Source organism: Armigeres subalbatus, chromosome 3 (assembly GCF_024139115.2).
Source record: "Armigeres subalbatus isolate Guangzhou_Male chromosome 3, GZ_Asu_2, whole genome shotgun sequence".
In the NCBI taxonomy this organism is placed as follows: Eukaryota; Metazoa; Arthropoda; class Insecta; order Diptera; family Culicidae; genus Armigeres; species Armigeres subalbatus.
Genome location: NC_085141.1, coordinates 85,491,013 through 85,516,341, shown reverse-complemented (window position 1 = coordinate 85,516,341; position 25,329 = coordinate 85,491,013). Strand labels below are relative to the sequence as shown.

The following is a 25,329-nucleotide window of genomic DNA, read 5'->3' as shown; positions in this document are numbered from 1 at the left end:
AGTCGAGCTACTTGCTCAATTCACTTGCCCTGTCAGAACGTAACATATGTCTACTGTTAAGAGTGTGTCTATGAAGTGATTTTATGGCGCTTTAATGCCTCATGTTGTACGAGAGTAACACAGATTAAGTTGGAAAATCAGATCGAAAAGCAACGAAAGAAATCTAACAAGTTTCTTCGTGCATTCAAAGTTGGCATCTCTTTTAAACACCCTTCGGGCAAAAAGTGACACGGCACCGAACGGGATTTTAATTCCAGAAAGCATAATTTTCCCTGACTCTATCACTCACTCAGAAATATAAAAAATCATTCATGGTATAAAATCTAATCTTTTGTATTATTAATAAGATTTATTCATAGCTTAGCTTAAATTTTATACTATCGTAGAAATAGAATTATGCTACCGCCGATTTTTGCAAAAGTATTTTATTCAGCATATACGGTGTTGACAGTTTGCCTCATTTTTTGTTAAAATGGCTAACAGTTCAGCAACTATAAAAGTTTCATTTATTTTGGGCATATTAAATAAATATTATATTTAGAAAAAGCAATGGCAGGAGATACTATATACTATAAAATGGTAAGTACTGTTTACATATGGTCAAATCATTCGATACTTTTATTCGCTATTCTTTACTTCAAATTGAACTGTATAGGAACGCCGGAAGATGAAAAAACGGTGCCTCCGTAACCATAAGAAAATCATCCATTTTAAACGCAGGAACGCCGGAAGATGGAAAAATGGGGCCTCCGTAAACCATAAGAAAATCATCCGTTTTAAACGCAAAAGGACTACGGAAACATAAGCGACAATACTATGTGGCACGATTTTCCTAAAAAAAATGTGCTTTTCTTTGATGTCGCAGCGCAGCGGATCATGCCGAATTCAATGATATCTGCAGAGTACCAGAAAGGTGTTTGCTCGATTTATAAAAGTGTTTTCTCTAAGCTGTGATGAATATACTCATAGAAATATGCATGTAAACCCGAAATAAAGCTTTTCATAGAACAAATTTGTATTTCCACTTTTCAAATTAAGCAAAACAAACCGATTGTTCAGTGCAGAATCCATCTAATTTTTCCCACCGAACAAGGTTAAACTAATGTCGATTAAAGTCATTTTATACTATCTCCCAATATATCAAAGTTATACTATCGCAGTATAGTGGGCACCTAATCGAGTTTGGGGTCAACCAGGTGAATAGCTCATTAGCGTAACTTTAAATCTATTTAGTATAGATTTTTCTCAGAGTGCTTCTATTCATTTAGTCAGATGGCCCCGAAGAATATGGAAGCCGGAAATCCTCACCAGAACAACTACACCCAGCTCTAAGAAAAGTCTGTTCTCCGTTTTATTCTACCCTCCGGTGAGAATGGAAAACTTGAAATAGTTTTCAATTTGCAGCAGCAGCACCTTACGGTCCCGAGCTGAGTGGAAGTTATGTCTATTGCAGCACGCGATGGGCCATCTTCTTTGCCGAGCTCGTAGTAGCCATTATTCCTGGAACCCTGTACCCGCCTGTTCGGGTGGACGACATTCCACTTCTGGAAGAGAATAGATCCCGGTGCAACCGGGCGTCATGACCGGTGCGGTGCGGCACGGAGAAGGAAATGAATTCCCTAACACTTGCTGGTGGCACTTTCCAGTCCAAGGGCATGCCGAGACCGAATGTCCGTCCGATGGCCACTGACTGTACGCCGGCGATGGATGGCACTCCTCGTCATCACCATGGCCACCTTGACAGAACCGGAATGTGAAACACGAGCTGTGGAATCTCCGCCGTCTTGGAGGAAGAGAATTTTAATTATTTTTCAATTATGGGGATGTTCCTGACGTTGTTGCCTTTTGTTCAATTGGTGGGAGAATTAGATGTTGGTGCAACGAAAGGTGGAAGCAGGGAAGCTTGAGGAATTTATCTATTTGTGCAATAAATTAATCCGAATTTGAAATGATTTAGCTGGTACCATTTTCTTGAATTATAGGAGCAAAATTTGATTTACAGGATAGCATGGGGAGACATGTTTTATGAATGGTATTTGAAATAATCTGCACAGTATAGAATAAGAATATTTGGAATATTAAATTGAAATCACTCCTAGTCGATACACTTGCGCCGTGCAGTTTATTCAATCTGCTACATCAATCATGTCTTGCATCGAAGTATACCCTAATGAGTAAGGGTATGCGATAACACACTTTTTCCTAACGAAACGAAACGAAACGAAATTTAAAATGTCTATGTTGATTCGGATCGAAACGAAACGAAATATAGATTTCTTTCGAGACTTCGAAACGATACGAAATCAAGGTTCATTTAATTCGAAATTTTTCGAAACGAAACGAAATTTTAATTTTTTTTCCGCGAAATTTTTATTAAATTGGTTTCACATTATGTACGCAATTCTGATTTCACTTTTTCGAAGTCGAGTAATTGTTTTGCGACCAAACAGTAACAGAAAAGGCAATCTGTGATAGATCACCACATTCTCGCCGCATATATCATTGGCGATAAGGCAATACCCCAGCATTTGTGCCGCTTTCAAAGGAATTCATCGTGGAGCATGTGCTCCCGAATCTGATCAATTTTATATCAGTAAGTATATAAAAATAAAGAAATTGTGGGATTTTTCATATACGGATTCAAATTTCGTTTAAAACCTTAGTTCACTTAAGAATTATGTAATTATGCTGAAGCATACTTCATATTGTCTTGTCAGCGTGGTTTTACAGTATTGACTTAGTCAAAATTAGAAAATGAATGCTTAGATTTATTTTTTCATTTAGTGGGATACTTAACCCCTTTGTTACCGACAGGGTACCCGGGTACCTTTTTCGTTTTCAAGTGAAATTTTTTGAGGGTTCTGAACATCGCAGGAAATTGAAACTCCGTGACATCTTCAAACTCGGCAAAATTAAGGTTTGGGTGATATGAAAATGAAAATCCAGTAAGGTGGGGGGGGGGGCTTGGGGAGGGGCTTCTGAATATATTTACCCCGTAACGTACCGACAGGGTACCCGGGTACCCACGTTTTGGTATGACCATAACTTCGTCAGTTTTCAACCGATTTGGACGATTCTGTTTGCTATGGATTAAGAAATTCATCCTCTATCCGATCCATGTCACATAGGACCGATCCGGATTACCTGGTTACCGGAGCTCCGGATTTGCTAGACCATGTCTCAAAAATGGAGAAGTTGATCTTATAGAATTCAAATGATGATTTATGAAAGCTTTTGATTGCCCCCGGAGACGAGCCAGCCTCGGGCTGAAAGTCTCCTTAATAAAGACACAAAAAAAAGCTTTTGATTGCAGTACTCAAATTAATTCATGAAAAAAATGTTACTTAGGTCCTTTTGAAAAGTTAAGCGAGATTTCTTGTATCCTGAGTTACCAGTTTCGCAGAAAATTCGAGTATTATGACTTCCCAACGTATTAGGACCACGTGATCATATGGACTCGGAACGGACATCCCGGAATAGGTTCCCGTGGGCCCTATAGTGGCCGCAAATTCATTCTGAAGAAACCCTGGCAATATGGGTATCAAAATTCTTGGAATTGTTCCGGAAACATATTTTCCATGTAGTTGAGACCATATGATGGATACCAACCGGAATTGTCATTCTTGAACAGTTTCTCGGAGGGCCTAAAGTGACCATAAATTCATTTAGAATAAACCCTGGCAATATGAGAATTAAAATTCTTGGAATTGTTCCTGAAACATGTTATTCATGTAGTTGAGACTATAGGATGGATATGAACCGGAACGGTCATTCTGGAACAGGTTCCCGGAGGGCTCGTAGGGGCCAAAAACTTATTTAGAATAAACCCTGGCAATACGGGTATCAAAACTTATTATTTTGGAAATATGTTATCCATAAAGTTGAAACTATAGGATGGATATCAATCGGAACAGTCATCCTAGAACAAGAAAGCCCTTTAGTGGCCACAAACTCATTTAGAAGACACCCTGGCATCAAAATTCTTGGAATATTTTCGGAAACATGTTTTTCCAAATAGATGGGACTGATGTTGGGTCATCAGGCTGAATGGTTATTGGGTTATTGGGTCGAATGACAAGTGAGAAGTGAAGTGAGCAGTGAGAAGTGGAAAGAGAAAAGTGAAAAGTGAAATGAAAGAAATGAGTAGAGAGAAGAGAGAAGGGAAAAGTTACACAGTGTTGACCCGATTTTGTCACTCCCCGATTCTATCTACCTCCGATTTTATCACATTTTCGACTAGATTTTATCACGTCCCGCTTTTGTCACGTTTCGTCTGTCACGTCTGTCACCACAAAAAAATTTGAAAATTTTTATCGATCTTTTTATTTTTGTTAATTATTCAGCAAACACCAATGATACTTACAGCGCCTGTGGTTCATTATAAATCATTTCTGAGTACCTATTCCTGTCAAGAATTTTGAAGTCATTTTTACAAGAAATAACGGAAAAACAAGATAGCAAGAGTTTCTTCTGAATGAGGGGCCCCACGGAAACCTGTTTGAGAATGACCGGTCCATTGTCAAACCATCTTATGGCCTAATAACCCAAAAGATCATGCTTCCGAAACAATTTCATGAATTTTGATACCCATATTGCCAGGGTTTCTTCAAAATGAGTTTGTGGCCACTTTATGCCCTACAGGAACCTGTTTCAGGATGACCGATCCGTTGTCAAACTATCCTATGATCCAATTACTAATCAGATCATGCTTCCGAAACAATTTCATGAATTTTGATACCAATTTTTACCCAGGGTTCCTTCAAAATGATTTTGTGGCCATTTAATGCCCCACGGGAACCTGTTCCAGGATGGCCAGGATGTCAAACCATCATATGGTCCAATTACTTATCGGATCATGCTTCCGAAACAATTTCATGAATTTTGATACCCATATTGCCAGGGTTTCTTCAAAATAAGTTTGTGGCCACTTTAGGAACCTGTTTCCGGAATAACCGTTCCGGGATTTAATCATAAGATGGTCCTGTAACGTAGTTAAGTTATATTCTATAAATTTCCAACGAAGTTTATTAGTCATGACGCAAGAAATCTTCATTTGGTTGAATATATATCTTCAATTTATACACACTTTGAGACTTGACCCAGTTAATCCGGATTTCCGGTAACCAGGTAATCTGAATCGGTTCTATGTAACATGTATCGAATAGCGGGTAAGAACCTGCATCCGTAGCAACCAAAATCGTCAAAATCGGTGAAAAACAGACAATGTTATGATCATTTTAAGTCCGTGGGTACCCGGGTACCCTGTCGGTAACGTAAGGGTGTTTTTATTGTCGGTAACAAAAGGGTTAAATATGTATCCACATCTGCCAGGCGTATACGCAGATAGAGAATTGATATTACTAGACCAACATTTGAAAAGGGCGTATCAGCCAAAATTTATTCCTTCTTATTCTTCGTCTACATATATAGCATACATTTGCTCACTAGAAGAATCCTGTGCACCTTTCTAAAATGCACAAAGATATGTATTTCAGATTGAATTTCACAGACCCATAGTCTTATATACAATCAGCTCGACAAACTGAGCTATTGTCTGTGTGTCCTTGCCATATGAGAATAGTTGTTATGGTCAGTATGAGCTAAAAGCAATCATAAGTAAAGAACTTTCAAAATTTTAATGATCTTTCAACCCGTTCTCGATTTTTGTTTTGCAAATTCCATGCGAAGATCTAGAAATTCCCACAAATCTGCAATGTTCCTTACATATTGTGCAAATAGTCAAAGAAGAGCTTATTAGCTTGATTATTTGTACACATCGTAGTTGCTAAGCATGATTGGCCGAGAAACAGCAAATATGCACAGCTCACCAATTAAATAATATTCCTGGGATACAAAAAAAGTTATTCTTATTGTATACTTGCTTCGGAGTTTCATGACCAATAACGATGCTGGTCACGTGCTTATAGTTAATTTAGGATTAGGAGAGAAAAATTAGTTTAACACTCATTATTATAGGAGACCAAGGAATGCTCTGCATCTCCGTGAGCGCTACGGGAAAGGAATCGTTGGTTAGTTGAGAAGGTAATTCATGTGAAACCCCTTGGCAAGCGACAAAATATTTATTGTAATAACTTATTTTGAAAACAAGAAGACGAAAACTGTGTTTCAAATCAATCCAACGCAAGATCAATGTGCTTCGTTTAATAAGCTTCTACAACACGATCGATTCCGCACTAAATAATGTTGTGCTCTTCGATGCAGACATTAGTTTTATCACTTCTCGTTCTCCCACACTAGCTGGCGTGATCAGCATCAACACGATCGATTGCACACTGGTTAAACAAATTTCTGCTACGCGAGGTAGATTTTTTTCACTTCGCTTTCTCCCGAACTAGCTGCCGTCCCATGACCAGAAGCATGACGATCTATTCCGCATTCATATTGTGCAAATAGTAAAAAAATATCACAAAATTTAAATTTGAACCATGGAAACACTGAAGACGTTTTATAGAAGAAAACTACATACGTATTTGTCGACTAAGAATGGAGTAAGCGTTAATAGAAAAAATTGTATAACCTAAAGTTTTGAAAACAGCTTTACGATTTTGTTCAGCGGCGCAGCCAAAATTTTTGATAATATATAGTATAATTTGATTTTAAATTTGTTTCGAAATTCCGCGGAATTCCGTTAAATTTCGTTAGAAGCTAGTTTTTTCTAGCGAAATTTTTGTAACTTTACGAAACGAAACGAAATCAAGAAATCAGATTTCGCCATGCTCAAATTTCGCGAAATTCCGCGGAATTTCGTTTCGAACCACCTGAAACGAAATTTTTCGAAATACCGCATATGCTTACTAATGAGGCTTTTATGTCGATTGACATCTCTGCAGGGGATTAAAACCTAGACCAACATCCTTTGTAATTGTACCATCTTTGCGAGAAACTGCGTATATAAAATTTTGACGGAAATTTTTTTATATGAATTTTCAATTCTGAGCATGAACGTGATTAACCGCCCACGGTTGCTACTCTGTTATTGCAAGGTCAGCTTCAGTTACACAGATAACCGAGTCAAATGTCTTGTGTACTTCCGGGATGTTGTGGATTTTTAATCGAAGGATCTGCGTTTGGAACTGGGTGATGATGATAGATGAAATACATCATAAAGAAAAAGTCGGTGAAGGAAGAAGTAATACCCTCCTCCTTGTACTCACCATCCGAGGGACCGTGACACCGAGCTATTTTTTTTAGGTTTCTTGAGGTGCCGTACTGGACCCTATTATGGCTCATCTATGCAGTGCTTCGCTTGCTGGTCTTTTGGCCACACCGAAACGTTTGTGAGAACTGAATTCCTCGAAATACTGCAGCAAGTGTAATAGTTATCAACAGGACATGTCTAGCCGCAGCAGGAGAGAAGGGTAGAGGGATCGTATACCCATGTCACACAAGGTATTCTGGGTGCTTCTTGTCAAGCAAGTCCACAACAGAGATGCATCTGAACACGAGAACGCGTGTTCGTGTTCAAAAAGTTCTGAACACTGCACACTGTTCAAGAGCACTGACCTAACTTAGCAACTTGTATCCTAGGAAAACAAACTCAAGCGACGGCATGCTACTCATTTTTCGGCTAGTAATGGAACACGTGTGCGTCTAACGGATAGACATAAATCATGCTCGTACGTTTTTGCATAGTTCCAAACAGTGTTGTAAAATGTCATTTGCATTCATTTGTATAATTTTCCCAGAACTTTTTCCAGAAGGTAGTTATCAATTCATGATGTATGACGAACTTATAGCGCTTAAATGTGCCTACAACTTTGTCTAACAAGATATTGCTGTAAATATGTAATCTGGGGCGTGGGAGGCAAAATGTCATTCAAATGACATTTTGTCAAATGACACGTGACATTTTGGAGAGTTTTCACTCTCCAGCCTAAGATGTTATATTTAGACGAATGTACCCTTTGACAAAAATATAGCCCTACTCAAGCGTTATGAGTACATCTAAAAATATGCAGTATATTTGGCTTCTAAAGAAAGTTATGAACAAATTAGTCAAATGACATGCAGATGACATTTTACAAGCCTGGTTCCAAATCTAAGTAATCTTAGTTACCATGATCGTTTTGCTTGCGTACCAACCCAGTGCACACTGAACTGTGTTCAGAGTTCAAAACTTAGAACACCAAGGCGCGCTCTTGGCTCATGTGCTGTTCAGGATGCATCTCTGGTCCACAAGCACCTGCCCCCCCCCCCCTTCTACTAAAAATTAGAGCTATGCGTCTTGAGCTAGAATCCTTACGACTTGATGTTAAAAACCTAAAGATTAAAAATGGCCCTTTGGAAAAAGAGCTACTTCTCTCTGTAGGGCTCTCCTCGATCTGACTTACCTTCATCTCCATTCATGCTCATTAACCATTCCTATTCTTCTACCGTCCCAAAGAATCCTCCATTATCTCTCCCAGCCTCCAGATCTCGCAAAGAAATCCCTTTCATCGTATCCCCGGGCATCTCATGTGAGCAAGCAGGAGCAGACACGCACATTTCCAGATGGCATGATCCGACACGTTTTTGGCTCACTCTAACTTTCACCTACTCAGTAATTGAGTAAAATTGTATTGCCATCTCTTTTCTTCCCAACGAAATTTTACTCATATTCCGTCAAAAGCAGGATTACTCATAGTTTTGAGTTGTCCTGATTTTGACGGAAATTGAGTAGAATTTCCGTGGGATAGAAAGAGAGAGCAATACAATTTTACTCATTCAGTGAGTAGTTGAAAGTTAGCGTGCTCGCGCTCTCGCGAGTTTTCTTTATTCGGTTTTCGTATTGGAGTGTCGCTTGCGGTCTTCTGCCCCGGTATGGATGACACGGGGCCCTCTTAGCCGAGTGGTAAGACGCGCGGCCACAAAGCAAGACAATGCTGAGGGTGGCTGGGTTCGATTCCCGGTGCCGGTCTAGACAATTTTGGGATTGGAAATTGTCTCGACTTCCCTGGGCATAAAAGTATCATCGTGTTAGCCTCATGTAAATACGAATGTAAAAAAGGTAACTTGACTTAGAAAGTGCTTAATGAACAAAAAGCTGTGAGGCGGCTCTTTCCCAGTGTGGGGATGTAATGCCAATAAGAAGCAGAAGATTGGTGACACGGCAACTAACGCGGTCGCAATCAGCACATCGAAGAAGCGTACCGCGAGTGACGATGAGGAAGCGCTAAGGAATGCGGCAAAAAAACTGCTATCTAATGACGCCTACTACGGCTTAGGATGGCGATGCCGGTGACCCGTTGACGAAGAAGAAGAACGGAAAGAAGACGATTGCCCAGCAGCAACACGACCAGCTTCCCGACCGTAAGGAACGGTGCTCCCCAATATGTTGCCAGCTATTCGAGCCGAACTTGTTGCCAGCTATTCGAGACATGATCCCGAACAAGAACATCCTTGGCACTTTTCGGTTGTACTCAGAGGGGGCGAAGCTCATTGCCTCCTCATTCGATTCCATGGTGCAGTATATGAAGAGGAAGGAATGGGAGTACTACACCCACGGCTTCCCCGGTACTAAACCACAAAAGGTACGCGGTTTCGACGATAGGGAGGAGCAGGAGGTCGTTGAGGAGTTGAAGCGTTGAGGACTTCAACCAGTAGTGGTTCACAAAATCGCGCAGCATGATAAAAGCCGCAGGTACCATGACCAAATGTACCTCGTCCATCTCGAGCATGGATCCACTTCGCTCAAGGAAATGAAGGCGATTAATGTGGCCCGTGCATCGCGACATCACGCAGTGCATGGACTGTTTTCAGTTCGGCCACGGTACCCGCAACTGTTTCGTGGCTACCCGCTGCAATGAGTGTGGCAAAAATCACAGTACGGAATAGTGTGACCGAATGGAGGAGTAGGACCTAAAGTGTGCCAACTGTGGGGCAAAAAATCATCGTGCCACAACAAAAGACTATCCAAAGCGCGCCGTGTTTGGGCTTGCAACAGGGCTTGCGGGAACAGCCTATGCGTCGAGAAGTTCCACCCCCGGCGCTGAATGAGAGGATTTTTCCGGCCATTACGCCTCCCCGTCGACTAGCCACACAAACTGCGGGCTGCTGCCACTGCAGCGGTTCCATCCGCGTCACCCGATACCCAAGTACCATCGGCTCTCAGCCAGTGGCCCCCGATTCCTCCCCTGGATTCCGTCGTAGTTCCAATTTTCACACAACTGGCATCGTGACTATGTGACATTATCGCCGGCGATCTGAATGCAAAACATCAAGCCTGGGGAAACTCAAGGAGCAATAGGAACGGCATAATCTGGAGTAGCGATCTAGAAGAAGGCCATTACACCATCCGGACTCACCCACCCGTTTGAGCAGATCCGGGGTATATTCGACGCTCGATCTGTTCGTTACGAACATGGATAACCAAGTATTGCAGCCTATCAGGAGCAGAGCTCCGATCACTATCCGGTGGTATTCGAGATCGGCTCGGTCCGAAGACGGAAAGTATCGACCGCCAGCTGTGCACCATCGAAGAGGCAATCTCGGTGACTAGAGAGCAACATGTCCCAACGGTCCGTCAGGTAAGCAACACCCGCACCCGTAAGCAAGCCGATGAAAACAACATCATGCTCGAGGAACAGTTTAGATTTCGACGTGGTCGATCAACTGTGTGCCAGCTGACTCGAGACACCAAAAGACACTCCGACATGCTAGAACTTACTGAAGACGGAACTTTGTCACTGTTCGCAGATGACACCTCGATCGTCTATGAAGGACGAGTGATCAAAGCCCTTGTGGCTAGCCTCCAACGTGGCCTGGATGTCCTAACAAGCTGCCTCACCAGCTGGAAGATCGTCCCCCATTCCAAATCTCCCAAACTTGTTCCGCCTGGGGATTGTAAAATCACTCTTAATGGCACATCCGTGGAATGGGCCGATACTGCTGACTACCTTGCAACTTACTCCTGACTACCGGTGTGCAAGAAGACGGTGTATGGCGGCGAAGAATGAACCATGAGCTCGCCCAACTCTTCGGCGAACCCAGTATCCAGAAGGTAGCTAAAGCCGGAAGGGTACGATGGGCAGGACATGTTGCAAGAATGCCGGACTGCAACCCTGCAAAGATGGTGTTCGCTTCCGATCCGGCAGGTACGAGACGGCGTGGAGCGCAGCGAGCGAGATGGGCAAGAGGGTGCGATGGTGCAAAACGACTTGGCGAGCGTGGGGCGTATCCGAGGATGGAGAGATGCGGCCTCGAATCGTGTATTGTGGCGTCAAATTGTTGATTCAGTGTTATCTGTTTAGATGTAAACTAAATAAATGAATGAATGCTGACTACCTTGACAGCAAGCTTATTTTCAGACAATAGGTAGACAAGACGGTGACAAAGTGTAACGTTTTGGTGAAACCACTATACCCTTTGATCAACCGCCGGTCGTCATTGTTCCTGAAGAATAAGGTTGCTGTCTATAAGCAAACCATCCTTCCTGTGATCAAATACGGCATGTCGGTCTGGGAGAGCTGCGCCAATACTCATCATCTGAAACTCCAGCTAGTGCCGAACAAATTCCTGCGGATAATTTTGAACACTCCTCCCAGGACTCGAGGTCTGGACCGAGGAGAAGTAGTGAGAAGTTAGTTGAGAGATATAAGACAGGAGAAGGAAGACAGAAGAAGAGATAAGATGATGAGATAAGAAGATGAGATGAGAAAGAACGGAAAAGAAAAAAAATCGCTTCCCACTTCCTGTTCCTTGGTCCTCACTTCTCATTTCTTACTCACAACTTACTGCCAATTTTTCACTCTCTTCACTCTCACCTCCCTTTTTCAATTTGCACTTCTCACTTCTAACTATTAATTTCTCACCTCTCACTTCGCACATCTCATTTCTCACTTTTAATTTTTTACTTCTCATAATATCTCACTTCTGACTTCTTATCTCTCACTCATCACTTTTTACTTCTAATTTTTCAATTCCCTTTTTTCCCTTCTTACTTTTCACTTCTCACTATTCGCTACGGACTTCTCACTTCTTACTTCTCATTCACACTTCCCACTACTCACTTCGCACTTCTCACTTCTTATTCTCATTTTTCACTTCTAACTTCTCATTTCTCACTTTACACTTCTCACTTTTAACTTTTCATTTCTCACTACTCATTTCTAATTTCTCACTTCGCACATCTCACTTCTCACTTATCACTTAGATCTTCTTATATCTCACTTCTGACTTCTCACTTCTCACTTATCACATTCAACTTCTAGCTTTCAACTTTTCACTTCTCACTTTTCCCTTCATACTATTAATTTCTCATTACTCTTTCCGCATTTTGAATTTCTCACTTCTTTTTTTCGACTTCACACTAAGAATTTCTCACTTCCAACTTTTCCCTACTCACTTCTCATATCACACTTCTCATTTCTCACTTTTAACTTCTTATTTTTCACTTCTCAATTCTCAATTGTAATAAATTGAACCAATTATACAAAAATACTCCTTCATTGTATTTATTTGTAAAATCTCAGGAATATTTTGATTCTTTTTGAATTTAATTTGTACTGGATTTGGATTCGAATTGAATAGGATTAAGATTGAATTTGGATTAGATTTAAAATAAATTTGGATTGCAATTGGATTGAATTTGGATTAAATCTGAATCGGGTTTGTACTGGGTTTGGAATTGATTTGAGTTGGACTTTGATTGCGTTTAGATTGAAGCTGGATTGATATTGGATTCGATTTGCTTAGCTTTGGATTGGATTTGGATTAGGTTCAGATGGGATTTGTACTGAGTTACAACTTGATTTGGATTGGAATTCGATTGAATTTAGATTGGACTTGGATATAGGATTTAAATTTAATTTGGATTAGATTTGGATTGGATAAGGATTAGATTTCAATTTAAATTGATTTGGATTTGGATTGGAATTGGATTGGATTTTTAGGATTTTTAGATTTGTTTCGGATTGAATTTGGATTAGATTTGGAACGGATTTGTACTGGGTTTCAATTCGATTTGAATTGGATTAAGATTAGACTTGGATATAAGATTTAAATTTTATTTTCTTCTCGCTTATCATTTTTTACTTCTAACTATATCGTGCATGTACTGTTTCTGACAACATCGAGCTTGCGAGGTGAAAATGCTTTGGAAAATTACTTCGACTTAGAGCAGAGGTTCCCAAACTTTTGGATATGCGACCCACCTAGCAGAATCCCATATTACTTGCGACCCACCAGGTACCAAATGCATTGATTTTGTGAAATTAGATAAAAATGAGTTCGCGTTAGATTTGACAAAATATAATAAATTGCTTTATATTTCATCATTGTATTTGTCAAAAATTCGTCAATTTTTTGGATTGAATGTGGATTGGATGTGGATTGGATTTGGATGGAATTTGAATTGAATTTGGGTTGGATTTGGATTGAATTTGATTGGATCTGAATTGGAATTCGATTTGATTACGATTCGATTTTAATTGGATTTGAAATAGATTTGGATTGGATTTTAAATAGATTTGGATTTGATTTAGATCGGATTTGAATTGGATTAGGTTAGGATGGGTTTTGATTTTGTTTGGTTTTTTTCCAAAACGCGTGTTTTTTCCTATAAGACTATCGTCTGTATCTTCTTCCATTGTCGAGTTATATCAATTTATTTGAAAAAACATGATTTTAATAAAATTAGTAAAACTTGAGATAAAAAAATAACATATCCCCAATTTTTTGACATAATATAGAATATGAATTTCTCTTTCAAATGCCGTGTAAACATATTTTTTGGTTTGCCCTAACCGGAGATATCAACTTATAAAAAATGCAATTTTGACAGAAAAACGATTATAACTTTTGATCGGTAAAAGATATTGAGCATATTCACCCATCAAAAGTTTCATTTTTTTGAGCTCTAAAAGTCACCTGAAGACTACTTTTTCGAGAAATCCAAAACAAAAAAAAAATACATTTTTTTTGAGGTACATCCTAATTCAATTAGGTAAAAATGCACTGAATCAGCCAACTTAAGAGCTACAGAAAAAGTTCTTATAGCTAAATTGATTGGAATAAGCTGCGCTACATCTTTATGGAACATCACATGTCAATATTCCAAAAAATAAAAAAAATATTTTCTATTTTTTTTATATGATGGGCCACCCTATTTTTTGGTTGCACCATAATAATGGCCTTACTATTTCGAATAATTTTGTAGAACAACAGTTTTTTTTTCTAAAAATATAGTTTTGGCGTAAAATTCATCTTTCCGCGTAAATCTGTATCCTGGACCATAGTGCGTTGTTGAATTTGAAATTTTTCATTTTACACCTCCTTACTATACTTCCACACATTCGAGTCTTCCCTTTAGACGTAGTTTACCTCAAAAAGCATTCTTTTTTTGCAACCAGTTGCAGAGATTATTATTAATAGATGTATGCAAAGAACAATAACTAGTCGATAAATCTATATAATAAAAATAAAATGGTCGGTGTTCGTATTCGCAAAAAGGTTCGTTATCATTTCCGACGGGTTTATATGATATTTCCTAATGCAAAAATCACGAGTAAAGTTGAGTAAATCGTGAAAAACTAAAATTAAGAGTCGTATGGAAACTTTGTATGGGCAGTTCAGAACGCGCATTCTCGACTACTATGCAGGATAACAGCGCAAATCAAGTGATTTGCTTATGGCATGATCGATGTAGAAAAACTGCTAACGAAAAAAGAAAGTATGCAAGGGAACGCAAGACCAAATTAAATTAAGAAAATCAGCCACATGATCAACGTTTACTTAATAAATCATAGGTTACTTGCTAACGTTCTGGATTAGAAATCCTAAACGACTTGGATAGCTTGGTTAGCGAGATTACTGAGACTGGCAAAATAAAGCTGAATTATCTTTCCAAAACCCGTCGTTCAAATATGTGCATTTCCCGTCTTTAAAAGGAATAGTAAAAAATCGTTCTTCAAAGAACTCTGCCCATTGCTGCTTTTTCTTTAGCAAAATTTTACTATAACGTATGGGTTTTCAGGACACCGTTGGATATGACGATTTATGAGATCGAAGTAAGCCTTGCGCGCGGTCGGTTGTGTTTGATTTTTTGACAGCGAATTTTTGTCTTCGATAACGTAAACTTTTTATTTCGGCTGGTGTTACCGTTAGGATTTTCCGGTTTTAGATTTCGTAAACTACCGGATAGGGTTATCGCAACTTGCACAAGTGTTCTGTTAAAAAAAAGTGCGGTTTTGTGATTTATTCTAAGAAATATACGTAAAAAAATGTGTATAATGTGGAAGCTTCATGGGAGCTAGAAGTCTCTCCCATTTTTTGGAAATGGATTAGTTTTGTGGGATTGTCTCATTATGTTCTTGCTATGTTTCCTACGATTATATTTCCTATATCAAAATAATTACGCGCTGAATTGAATAATCTGGAAGTTTGCTTATGGATCCATTACGAAAATCCGGAAGAATCTTCCCTCCATTCACAAAGCCGGCCGCGAACAACGACATCACCATTAGACCGAGATTCGCCAAGACTGCAGCGCTGGTGTTCGAAACCGGCGATGACGACCGTATGGATCTGCCGGGAGCTCTTTGGTTCATGTTAATGGCTGCATGGATGGACGGAAATATACTGGAATACGCGGTGAGCTTGTTTCATGCTTCCTATTTCAATTTTTCTTGCAAAAATTCAAACGGAGCTTCATCATTTCTGCATCTTATGATGTTTTTTGCAATCAGTGTATTGCGTTAACAATTTTCTATGTTCGAATGATAGATGTTCAGTCGTACGAATGCTGATATAGGAGAATGATCCTGTCTTTCGAATGTGATCAAGGAATGCAAACGCAAACATGTTTAGTGTAGGGATAATGTTGGAAAAAATGGTAAGTAATTTATGATGAATCATAAATGCATTTCCAAATATTGATTGATTTCATTACTAAATACGCGCCAGGATCAAATAATTGATTTATGATCCAGGAAGTATGAATGCACTTCAGATATCCATATGATATGTGGGTGTAATCACGCGGGGCTTATTGTATACGACTATAGTTTCGGAATGGTTGCGTTCTTGAAACGGGCTATAGGAATCACAATAGAGCTATCACCTTCTAGCTCCCGGATCTAAAATTCATGCAATTATATTGAATTAAAATGGTTGCACAAATATTTTATCCATAATGCCACTGCCAAATAGTGGATTGTAATAACACACAACAAACAACAACCGTTGGATATGACGATTTTTTTTCAACACGATTATTAAAGAGAAAACTTCCTGATAAACGAATCTTCAAGATTTTTTTTTGTCATTGTAATTGCCTCAAGTATTATCCAGTACAAGGGCCCCACGAAGACTTGTTATCCCTCAAATATATCTGTAGGTTTTTCCACAAGAGTTTTTAGCTAAAGAGCTAAAAATATTTAGATATTTATCAGGACTCAGAAATATCGTCAAAAAATCATAAACATTTTTATCCAAATGAATCAGTGAACAGAATAAACCTTAAATATTAGCGACGATGGCTAATGGAGTCGCCTACACTAGATGAGGTTAGAAAGGCCATTGAACAGCTGGTAATAAGGCTGCGGGAATGGCCAGCTTCTGGCCAAACTTCTCAAACATGGCAGTGAGCAGCTTTATGAGTTCTTTTCAACTTTATTTCACAACACCTTATGCACGTTTTCTATATTCCGCCAATGAAACTAACAAAACCCTCAAAAATCCCTCACAAAGTCGTAAGACAGCCTAATTGTTTCCATCACACCCTCATACGATGGTGTTTGCGGCAGAATAAACCCCAACAGCAACTTTGGGCTTTACTTTCAATGCCACGTGCAACATGTTCTGCACATACGGCACTACCGTTTTCTTTTTTCCTCAGAAACCAATCCTTAACAAATACTCGTTCATTGGATGCTGGTTCGGAACGGAACCAGGTAACTTTTCTTCTTGTTTCGCATTTCGCGATCCGCTGCTGGTTCGAAGTTTTTCACTCATAGCAAAAAAAGAAGACGTCTCACCCAGCATCATCGTAATCTCGCGTAAGGTTAAATATGGATTTCGCTGCTTTTCCAATCAAAGTACCTACAGAAAAAAAAATATACACGAACCCACATCACAAACAGGAAGGATGAACCCCTGGAAAGGATTCTTTTGTTTTACTTTTGGAAAGCGCATAAATCGGAACGGAAAGTAGCTTCTGAACTTTATTTACTTGTTTCCGTGGCGACGGCTTACAGTTCCGTTGATTGTATTTTGCCTTTCTTGTTCACCTCAAGGATCGCCGAAAAGCCACGCTATTCAGTTGGAATTTATTTATGCTTCGAATCAATCGTATTGGACAGATATCGATGCATTCCATCGAGAAGGATTTAGGAAAAGTGTTCATGATTTCCTGTCATTTTGGAAGAATTTTAACGAAGTGTTATAGTTCAGATGGGCAATCATGAGACGGTGAATTACATGCACAGGAAATGTCACTTGCATTCTAAAGAGGAAAGAACGTCGTGATGCTTTTTTCTTTGCTCTACAATTGATTGCCCACAGAATTTTAGTTGGGATTGACTTATTTTGTGGATTTAAAAGGAATGAAATAAAAATCCGAATCTTTATATTAAAATGATTTTTTTATTTCAAGTCAATGTAACTCACGAGCGGGTTGACCGATTTGTACGGTTTTCTCAAAAATAATCATGAAAATGCATCGGTCTGGTGTTTTGTGGACAAATCAACCATTCTCGCAATGATGTCGATCTAAAGTGCAACGCTGCAAGTTCCTCCAGGAATTCCTCCGAAAGTTCCTCCATGAATTCCTCCGAAAGTTCCTCCAGGAATTCCTCCTAAAGTTCCTCCAGGAATTCATCAACTAGTGTTGAGCATATTAATGTAATATGCACAAAAAATACAAACCCGAGCAAGGTCGGATGGGTTCAATTAGTTAGTCATAATTAAGGATACTGGTGAATAAACGGTGTTCCAGGTATTAAAATTATTTCGTCGATATGTGGATTATTCAACTTTTCGTTTTTGATTATAACTAGAAGCACGCAGTACCTATACTCATTTAAATCGAGAAGTATAAATCTTGATCACGGTGCTGAATGTGTCAAGCCCTGGTTTGCCTTTGCGGAAAACTTTATTTAGCTGGGCTACAGGGTTCCTGTTTTTTGAAAACTATAAAACTATAATTCTGAAAATTATTAAAATGTTCAAAAAGCGTGATACATATATATATATATATATTGTATAAAATAATAGGTCACAACATTGACGGCCCAGTGTTTCATTATATTCTTGGAACCGTACTGCTGACAACCCTACTTGATGGCGGTGCACCTTTTCGTAGACGGCAAAATCGATTCCGCTCACTGCTTCCGAGCTGTGGCCGTTTGCTGTTGATGCAGACAACCTGCGAATGCCGGTGGAACTTTCGGGGTGTATAACTATAATAATTAAGGAATATGCTTCCGACGAACACACCACGATGTTGCGGATGCAGACTGGGAAACTTTTTCGCCATCGGGAAAATGCACGCGATGGGGTTTATTTTTTGTTTTATTCAAATTATTTTGGCAATTGTTCCTTGTTCGGAAGTTATATTTGGAAACAATGCGTTTCAGAAACAATGTTTGCAGTTGTCCAACTAGTTTGGGGGCTTGAATCCCTGGTGATAAGGCGAGTATGGAAGACAAGTTCGTATAGTTTATTAAATAGATTGATATGTTGGGGAATAGAGTGGCTTACGTATTTTGTTGCAATATTCAATGAGAATTTTTTAATTGGTTATAAGACACTTTGACATATTGAGATGTTATCCATTCTTAATCTCCAATTCCAATCATTAAATCCAATCTCTAATACAAATTATTATTATTTATTCAGACTAAGGCCGAAGTGGCCTGTGCGGTCATTCGGCTCGGTCCATGGCTACACGTCGCCAACCACGCAGAGAGGGCCCGTAAGTCATCTTCCACCTGATCGATCCACCTTGCCCGCTGCGCACCTCGCCTTCTTGTGCCCGTCGGATCGTTGTCGAGAACCATTTTCACCGGATTACTGTCCGACATTCTGGCTACGTGCCCGGCCCTCCGCAGTCGTCTGATTTTCGCGGTGTGAACGATGATTCTCCCAGCAGCTCATGCAACTCGTTGTTCATTCGCCTCCTCCACGTACCGTCCGCCATCTGCACCCCACCATAGATGGTACGCAGCACTTTCCTTTCGAAAACTCCAAGTGCGCGTTGGTCCTCCACGAGCATCGTCCAAGTCGCGTGTCCATAGAGGACTACTGGTCTAATGAGCGTTTTGTGGATTGTCAGTTTGGTACGGCGGCGAACTCTATTCGATCGTAGCGTCTTGCGGAGTCCAAAGTACATACGATTTCCAGCCACTATGCGTCTCCGAATTTCTCTGCTGGTATCGTTTTCGGCAGTCACCAGTGAGCCCAAATACAAAAATTCTTCTACCACCTCGATTTCATCACCACCGATGCAAACTCGCGGTGGGTGGCTCACATTGTCTTCTCTTGAACCTCTTCCTATCATGTACTTCGTCTTCAACGTGTTGATGACTAGGCCAATCCGTTTCCCTTTTTTCAGTCTGATGTAGGTTTCCTCCATCCTCTCAAAGTTACGTGCCATGATATTAATGTCGTCGGCGAAACCAAATAACTGGACGGACTCCGTGAAAATCGTACCACTCGTGTAAATCCCTGCCCTTCGTATAACTCGAACTACGAACATCACCCGATCCATCGTCGCCTTGATCAACCGTATCAGTTTATCCGGAAATCCGTTTTCGTGCATTAGCTGCCATAGCTGGTTCCGATCGATTGTATCATATACGGCTTTGAAGTCAATAAATAGATGATGTGTGGGCACGTTGTATTCGCGGCATTTCTGCAATTCCTGACGTATGGCGAACACCTGGTCTGTGGTAGAGCGTTCACCCATAAATCCCGCCTGGTACTGCCCCACGAACTCTCTTGCAATTGGTGTTAGTCGACGGCATAAAATTTGGGAGAGTACCTTGTAGACCAGTCTATACATTTCCTCCCGTCCTACCTGTGCGTTCATGTCGCCGATGACGATTTTGACGTCCCGCAGAGGGAATCCATGGTATGTCTGCTCCAGCTGTGCATAGAACGCTTCTTTGTCGTCATCGGATCTCCCTTCGTGTGGGCTGTTCACGTTGATGATGCTATAGTTGAAGAATCGGTCTTTTATCCTCAGCTTGCACATCCTTGCGTTGATTGGCTACCACCCAATCACGCGTTGGCGCATCTTTCCCAGCACTATGAAGCCGATTCCCAGCTCGTTGGTGCTGCCACAGCTTTGGTAGAAGGTAACCGCTCGATGACCGCTTTCCACACTTTCTGTCCTTTCCAGCAGATTTCCTGCAGCACTACGACGTCGATGTTGCGGGGATGTAATTCATCGTAGATTATTCTGTCGCAACCTGCGAAGCCTAGCGACTTGTAGTTCCATGTTCCAAGTTTCCAATCGTGATCCTTTATTCGTTGCCTAGGTCGTTGCCGATTGTATCTAGTCGTATTATCTTCTATGTCGTTCAATCAATCGTCAATCGTCAATCGTCAAATCAATGATATCAATGATATTTTGCCAATACTGCAGCGTAGTCGGCTTTGGAACAATTGAACGTTGATTGACTTTTAGTCGAATGACATTTTGCTGAAAGGACGTTTAGTCGAAGGGATATTTGGTCGAATGGAAATGGTTTTCTTATTCTTTTTATTGATACTCTTTCTCCACTCATTAGTTTTACAATAATTAATTCAATTCCAACCATAATTCGTTAATTATTGGCCGAAGGTGTCGTTCGGCTGAATTGGATATTTTGCCAAAAACGTCGTTTAGTCAAATATGTCGTTTTGCAAAAAGGATATTTTCGGGCCAAACTGCCATTTCTACCAAACGGAATTTTTGGACAAATGAGCTAGTCGGTAAAATGACGTTTTCGGCCAAACGACCATTTCGGTTAAATGTCATTTTCAGCTAAATAAACTGCTAGAGCAAACAACTTTTTCGGTCAAATTACCAATTCGGCCGAATGAGCCTTTCGGCTGTTAGTCGCTTTCCGCCAAATGTCATTTTCGGTCGAACCATTTTCAACGTAATACAGTTCCGGACAAACGTTTAATTCTGCCTAATGGAATTTGGCTACATGACTTTTGGTCTAACCTGTTATTTGAATAAATGGCTTTTCGTAGAATGACTTTCGGCCAAACAACCGATAGGACCATTTGACCGATAGACACAAGGCCGAAAGGTTCTTCTTCTTCTTATTGACATTACATCCCCACACTGGGACAGAGCCGCCTCGCAGCTTAGTGTTCATTAAGCACTTCCACAGTTATTAACTGCGAGGTTTCTTAGCCAGGTTACCATTTTTGCATTCATATATCATGAGGCTAGCACGATGATACTTTTATGCCCAGGGAAGTCGAGACAATTTCCAATCCGAAAATTGCCTAGACCGGCACCGGGAATCGAACCCAGCCACCCTCAGCATGGTCTTGCTTTGTAGCCGCGCATCTTACCGCCGAAAGGTGTTTGGCTGAATATGTCATTTGGCCGAACAAATCATTACACCAAAACCCACCCGGCCGACAATTGTATTTAGCTGAAATGGACCTACGGCCGAAAATGTTGTTCGGCCGACTGGCCATTTGGCTAACAATTGGTTGACCGAAGTGGTCGTTGGGAAGAAAGGCCATTTCTCCGGAAATTTCATTTGGACAAACGGGGGGGGGGGGGGGTGTTTTTGACCATATTACCCGTTCAATAATCAACATTTAGCTGTTGGACCAAATGACTTTTCGTGCCAAATGGTCTTTCTGTCAAACACAATTTTTGGCCTTAACCTATTCGGCCAAGCAACCATTTCAGTCAAACGAAGAGTGCTTTTTCGGCCAAATTAGTGATTCGGCCGTATGTCGCTTTGGCCAAATGATTTTTTTGGCTAAACTGATTTACGTTACATATCCGTTTTGCATAAATCAGGTCTGCCCAACTTTTTCAAGCCACAGGCCAGTTATCAGAATAAACACCTTGTTGGCCAACACGAAAGCAACGGCCAGCGCACCTCTCAAGTTTAAACTATCCTATAATTCGAATGACAAGATAATCTCGTGGTAGTGCGTCATCACATGTGCTACTACGAACTGTTAGATACTTTACTTGGATTCGCTGAAATATTGTATATTATTAGAGAAGTGCCTCAATCAGAATATTAAATATTAGTCAGAACTATAATTGAATTGGTAAGCACTTCATGACGATAATTAGGCATTGAATCATATTAACCACATATGTTACTATAGGTAACTGCTTGTTATATTGCGTCCTCCGTGATTCTCGCGCTGATTCATATACAGTACAACAACTGGTAAGAAGCAGGGTAATTAGAAGATGTGTATTCTAAGTACTAAGCACTTTATACTATGTTTAGCTCATAATCGTTTGCCAAGGCTCTGTCGCCGATACAATACGAGAGGGAACGAAAGGGAACTAAACGTAAGTAATTCCAGATTATGCGAAACTCGCAATTGAAATAATAAACTTGTCCAGTGCGACCCCAAAATGTTAACTAGGGGTTCTCAAACAGACTCATACGAAGCACCCATATGTAGTTATTAACTTTGTATTATTAAATCTATTTCCACTTTCTCAGGAAAATTATATTCTCTTCAAAAAACGGATCCACAAGTAATTTAATTTCCGTACCAGAGAATCACAATTTCGGAAAATTTCCTTATCGTTGGACTGAATCCAACACACCTGATGGTCTTCTTCTTCTTATTGGCATTACATCCCCACACTGGGACAGAGCCGCCTCGCAGCTTAGTGTTCATTAAGCACTTCCACAGTTATTAATTGCGAGGTTTCTAAGCCAAGTTACCATTTTTTGCATTTGTATATCATGAGGCTAACACGATGATACTTTTATGCCCAGGGAAGTCGAGACAATTTCCAATCCGAAAATTGTCTAGACCGGCACCGGGAATCGAACCCAGCCACCCTCAGCATGGTCTTGCTTTGTAGCCGCGCGTCTTACCGCACGGCTAAGGAGGGCCCACACCTGATGGTGGGCCAGAAAATCTCGTTTAACTTTTCAAAAGGACCCAAGTAACATTTTTTCAAGAATTAATTTGATTTATGCAATCAAAAGTTTTCATATTGGTCTGTTGATTGCAATATTCAAACAAATTCAAGAATAAAATGTTACTGAGGCCCTTTGGAAAAGTTAAAAAATATTCGGTACATATTTTCAAAATAACAGGCATTTATTTTTTTAGAATGGCTAAAAAAAACCTTAGTCTTTTCATATTTCTTTTTGTTTCGAAAATTTTATAAGAAACTTGGAATTCTAGGGAGTTTTTGATACAGGCGTAAGTGATTTTGACTTTGGTTTCTGGAACGGCGATTCAAACTATTTGCATCAACTAATGTGCCCAACAGAAAGAGTTGATTGCGAGCAAGTAGAATTTGAAGCAGGTGACTTATTCACGTAACGTACTTCCCAAATCTTTTGTAAAAACATTTACTATTCACTAATACTAATGAGACTTTTTCCTTAGGACACACTATGTCAACAACAGCTTGTTTGGAATCCCTAACAAGTTCTCCGTCCTGGAAAGATTTCATCCGTATTGCCAAAATCTCACTTACTATTCCAACAATAATTCGAATCAATAATGGAAGCTTAAATTAAATGAACGTCTTGCCTTTGAAGATCTTTCAAATTTTGTTTTCGTCCTCATTCAGATAAATATCATTTTTCGTAATGTTGCTTGATCTCGTAATGTCGTTTCGGATCATATTTCGTAACCAATGGTAATTATTAACAAATAATATAAATATTATAAATATTATAAATAATATAAATAATATAAAAGGAGTTTATCGAGGCAGGCAGAAAAGCTTGCTGGTTTTGAATTGTTTTTTTCTAGAAATCCAAAGAAATTTCTTCAAAATTCCGATCTTTTTTGATGAAATACCGAACAGTTTTTTTCAATTGAATATTTTCAAATGAATATTTTGGAGAAGCTCAGAGAATTTTCGGGAGAAGTTCATCAGATTCTTCTGACGAAAGTCAAATAATTCTCCCGTTGATGTCTTAAAACATCATGAAATGCAGAAAAAAATTTCAAGAAACATAAAATAAAAAAGTAAAAAATCTCCACGCCGATTCACGCCGCCGCCGCCGGCTAAAATGGCTTCCGGCGTGACGCCGAAAACGCCGCCGCCGCCGACCAAAATTCTGACAAACGCCGCCGCCGCCGATTTTCGGACCGGCGCACACCTCTAATGGGCAGTGTTCCATAAATAAATAATTTCATTCACTAAAGTTCCTTTCTTTCAAATATTCAATCGTCGGAACGTCATACTAAATGTATCAAGATTATCCATTCAAAAATCCGCTTTCGACTAAATTTCCTTTCGACCAAATGTTCCTATGGCCAAACGTCATTCGACCAAATGTACGACGATTCTTCTTTCTAAAATCTGATTTCGACAAATGTCCTATTCGACGTAATGTCCTTTTGACCAAATGTCATTCGACTAAATGTAATTTGACGAAATATCTTTTGATGAAATGATATTGATTTGGTTTCCAATGCTCGAACAACTTTGTAGAAGACGGAAATTTTCTAAATCCCACAGATCATAGTGTGCGCTATTAAACTACGGTCGCGTAAATATTTGTTTCGTGAAAATTTTGGCAGATTTTTACATCTAGTTAAAAGTGAAAAAGTTATTCATTTTAAAAGTGCACAATTACGGATTTTTTTACAAGGCAGATACAAGAAATCAGAAAAAAAATTTTACACGGATTTTCGAATTTTGAACTGAAAACTTTTTTTACACGGAACGCATCCCCCGTGTAAAAAAAGAATCGAGTGTACACTAGCGCCGATAAGCGGAAGAATTCCAAATCAATTTTTTTCCTGTCTCATGGGTGGCCTGTTGTACTTTTTACAGCACGCGAGTTTTCGTGTTATGGTAGTTGAAGCGAGTTAAGAATCATATGAAAAACTTTTCTTAAGCCCGTGGTATCCGAAAAGTAAAATAGCAAGAATTGACGATGGGACCCATCGGAATGTTATGTCCAACGGGCTCCCACTAATTGTCAAAGTAGATAAACACGAGAAAAACAGCTGTTCCGATCTGTCTCATAAAGTGCTTTATAATTGGTTCAATGTACTATATTTGGTTTTACGTAGTTTAGGGAGCATACATAAATTACGTAACGCTTAGAGGGAGAGGGGGTTGCCCGAAGTGTGACAATCCATATTTTTTTTTTTAATAATTCATGCAGAAAGTGTGACATAAGGGGAAGGGGGGGGTTTGAAAAT

At 39.8% G+C, this 25,329-nt stretch overlaps 1 protein-coding gene across 1 annotated transcript in view; it reads left to right on the top strand.

Moving 5' to 3' along the window:
• The window catches only part of LOC134219282 (serine/threonine-protein kinase Wnk-like), a 255,232-nt gene that overhangs the window by 220,745 nt on the left and 9,158 nt on the right, over nucleotides 1-25,329 (top strand). The gene's annotated exons all lie outside the window — the stretch shown is intronic.